Here is a 4119-nt window from a genome sequence, read left to right on the forward strand (position 1 = left end):
TTCACCTTTTTTTCACCAGGAAAAACCCACATTAAATGAGGAACCCGAGACCAAAAGAGGCCCAGAGTAATGTTTTAGTAACAGTAAAGTTGCAAACTTGTGAGTTACTGTAGTATTTTTTGGTCTACTGCTGTTTTAGACCAGTGGTTCTCAACAAGGGATTTAATTCATTCAAGATCAGTCAAAATAATTTAAAACAAAACAAGTGTTAAAATACGCCAAAACAACTCAAAAATCAATATGTATATACTATTATAACAAAGGGTTTCTGCAGCTTGATATATGAGGTCATTCCAAAAATATGATTTCTAAACCTGGAAGTCATGTAAATTAATAATTGAAAAAATATATATATATAATAAATAAAAGGAAGTCATGTAAATTAATAAAATGTAAAAAAGTTATCAAAAAATAAATTGAAGTTATGTGAATTAATAAAATGTAAAAAAAAAAAAATAATTAAATGGAAGTCATGCAAATTAATAACATTAAAAAAAATACAAATAAATTGAAGTTATGTAAATTAACAATAAAAATAATGGAAGTCACGTAAATAAATAAAATTAAATTAAAATGTAAAAAAAAGAAAGTAAATCATGAAATCATGTAAATTCAACACATTTTAAAATTCCATAGACATTTTAATAAAGAATAAACACATTTATTTGTATAGTGCTTTTCATAAAAACACAATTTCAAAGCAGCTTTACAGAAAATCATGATGTTGAGATATTTCACAACAATATAAACAGTAGAATGTAAAAAAAATAATTTTTTATTTCAAAATAAATAAAAACAAGGATTATTGGAGTATGTTTTACAAGAAAATACTATTTCAGTCTTTCTACTTAAAAATTTAATTTTTTAATTCAATGTGTTTCTTTACGTTTCTTTGTAATTATTGGTGAAATTTACTATTGTTTTGGTCAGTTTTCTGCTTACTGTAGTTATGCCAAACTATACAATTTTTAATAGACCAAAAATTGTACAATAAAATATAATAATAATAACAATAATAATAAATAAATACATTAAAATTAAAATGATTTGTTAAAGAGTCGTAATCTTAAATTTAATTTACAGAAACGATTGTTGGACTTTCGTGTATTGTTGTGAGTCAAAAAGGTTGAGAACGGCTGCTCTTGTTCATTTAATTGATGTTTTTGATGCAGATAAATCATGTTGTGTGCTGTTCTTGTCTCTCTTATCGGTGCGGTTTGGGCAGCAGACCTCATGTTGAGAAACACTTCTCGGACACGTCTCTCATGAATCAGTATCTGGACTGGTTTCCCTCTGCGTCTGTCATCCGGACCAGATTAGGATCCTGACCGCAGAATGCCAGCGAGAGTTTGATCTGCTCCTCTCGTTGACTGCAGATGGAAAAGGCCTGGAGTGAACGAGACGCTTGAAGATCAGTTTGAAACAAAAAGCGTTGGATTTCCTGAAGCAGATCATTTGAATGGCCTTCTATCTTTATTCGCTCTTCCTTATCTCTGAGATGATCGTCCATCTATATTTACATGCATTTAGCAGCCGTATGACTTTGTCAATATTTGTAAAATACAACGTCAGGTTTATAATGTGCGCTTGCTAAACCACAACTTATCATTTTAAAAAGAATATTATGAAACTCTGTGTCCTGAGATGAATGATCTGTGTTTCTCGAGCACTAAATCAGTATATTAGAATGATTTCTGAAGATCATGTGACACTGAAGACTGGAGTAATGATGCTGGAAATACAGAAATAAATTACATTTTAACAGATTTTCACATAGAAAACAGCTATTTTGAATTCTAAAAATATTTCACAATTTTTTACTGTATTTTTACAGATCAAACAAATGCAGCCCTGGAGAGAAGAAGAGATTTTGTCTGCACTTCCTCTATCTGTTTTTCAGGCGTGTCCTGTGTGAGTGTATCTGTGACATGTTCTCTCTCTCTCTGCTGATCAGTTTGACGCTCACTGAAGCGGGATCAGAGTACACCAGGTGCCCTTGGCCAGACAGATAAGCTGCAGTAATATGATTACACGTCCTGCATTGTGCAACCCATGACTCAACCTCTAATTACAACTGTGCAGGTCAGTGTGTGTGTGTGTGTGTGAGGCCCTGTCCGAGCCTTTACTGTGAACCGCGCAGAATTCACTGGAAACCACATGCGCGTAAACACAGCAGGTTGCGCAACACGTGTAGTACATTTACTGTAAACACAAATGGGGAAATAAAATCACTCATGCATGCCACATAAGCCAAACTAGAGTATTTACACTCACCAGTGTTTCATAACCAGGATCATTTATGCCTACATAATGAGCGGTTTTACCACTTTAAGAAGGAAGCTGGTAGATTAATTGTTCAGAGCTTGTTCCATTTAACTAACATTATATCACCACAAAGAGCCGATTTACATGTATCTGCTTCGTTTTTCATGAAATGCTTTAGATCAGTGATTACAACACAGTATTTGATGACAAAGCTGCTAACTGTGTTACTATGTATCATTTAACCACAATTATTCTGTGATTCCAGAAGTTTCAGGAACTGTGCTGTGTTTAATAAAATGAAAGCTGCTGAGGGGGAAAAATAAAAAAAACGAAAGCAATATTCAGCTATATACGTTTTTTTAAAAGCATTTTAATTAACTTAATTTAAACAATTCAAGTCATCCCACAGCCCTCCTAACTGAGAACCACTGCTTTAGACCAGGGCAATTAAAACTGTAAAACTAAAATTATTTTAATGTTTATATTCAAATTTATTATTAAATATAAAATATAATGTTGTTAAATAAAAAACACATTTTCAGCTAATTTGCCAAGGCAACATTTCCCTTTTTCATTTAGATTAACTTGAATAAAACAACTAAACTTAAACTAATAAATGAAAATGAATAAAAAATAGATATTTTAAAAAATAAAAAACAACAAAATTCAAAAAATTTTAACAAAAATTTGTAAAATATATAACGTCTAATTTAAAATATTAATAAAAACTATAATAGTATGTCAGTGATACAAAAAAACAACAACACTGCTTTACACGAGGTTAACTAAAACTAAAACCATAAAAACCATTTTCATTATTTTAAATAAAATAAACATTAACTGAAATAAAATAAAATATATACAAATTGAATTCATACATTTAATTGCTTAACTTGAACTACTAAAATAAATAAAAATAAATAAATAAATAAAAATTTTAAATAATTTTTTTTAAATGTGGCAAAAGCAGAAAACAAAATGACTAAAAATGTAGCTAAAATTAAATAAAAGTGAAAACAAAATCTAAAAATAAAATGCAATTAAAAAATATTAACAAAAGCTATAACAGCATATCAATTAAATAAAATAGTAGCTTTAGACACAAACAAGACAATCTTTTACAAACAGTAAAAGAGCAGAGATATCAAATTAATATGGAATAGTATATGAGAAATGTTTGAGTTCATATTGAGATCTGTGACTTTCTGATTACGTTTTAGAGAACTCTTGAGGTTACTAAAGTCTTTTTCTGACATCTAACAAGAGGATTTTATTCTCCATCTGCTCTCCTTTAATCCTATTACTATCTGAGACTACTGAGACATTAAAGAGGTTTGAACGCTCGCTGACTTCTCTCCTACCGTAGTAAAACATTAAACCGCACGGTCTCTGTCTGTTTCCAGGTAAACCACGGCTCCTAACGCTCTGAATGGAATCCATATATGTGTCCCTGGAGCACAAAAGCAGTCATGAGTAACACAGGTATATTTGTAGCAATAGACAACAATACATTGTATGGATCAAAATTATACATTTCTCTTTTATGCCAAAAATCATTAGGATATTAAGATCATGTTCCATGAAGATATTTTGTAGATTTCCTACCGTAAATATATTAAAACTTAATATTTGATTAGTAATATGCATTGCTAAGAACTTCATTTGAACAACTTTAAAGGAGATTTTCTCAATATTTAGATTTTTTTGCACTGTCAGATTCCAGATTTTATCTTGATTTTAACGGTAAAAGACTGTAAAAATGCTACAGAAAAAACTATTATTTGGTTAGCGGTACGTTCCCCTACTATATACGGTGAAAAACTGTATTGCACATTACATGTAATTTTATGGTAA

Source organism: Barbus barbus, assembly GCF_936440315.1.
Source record: "Barbus barbus genome assembly, chromosome: 35".
Lineage (NCBI taxonomy): Eukaryota > Metazoa > Chordata > Actinopteri > Cypriniformes > Cyprinidae > Barbus > Barbus barbus.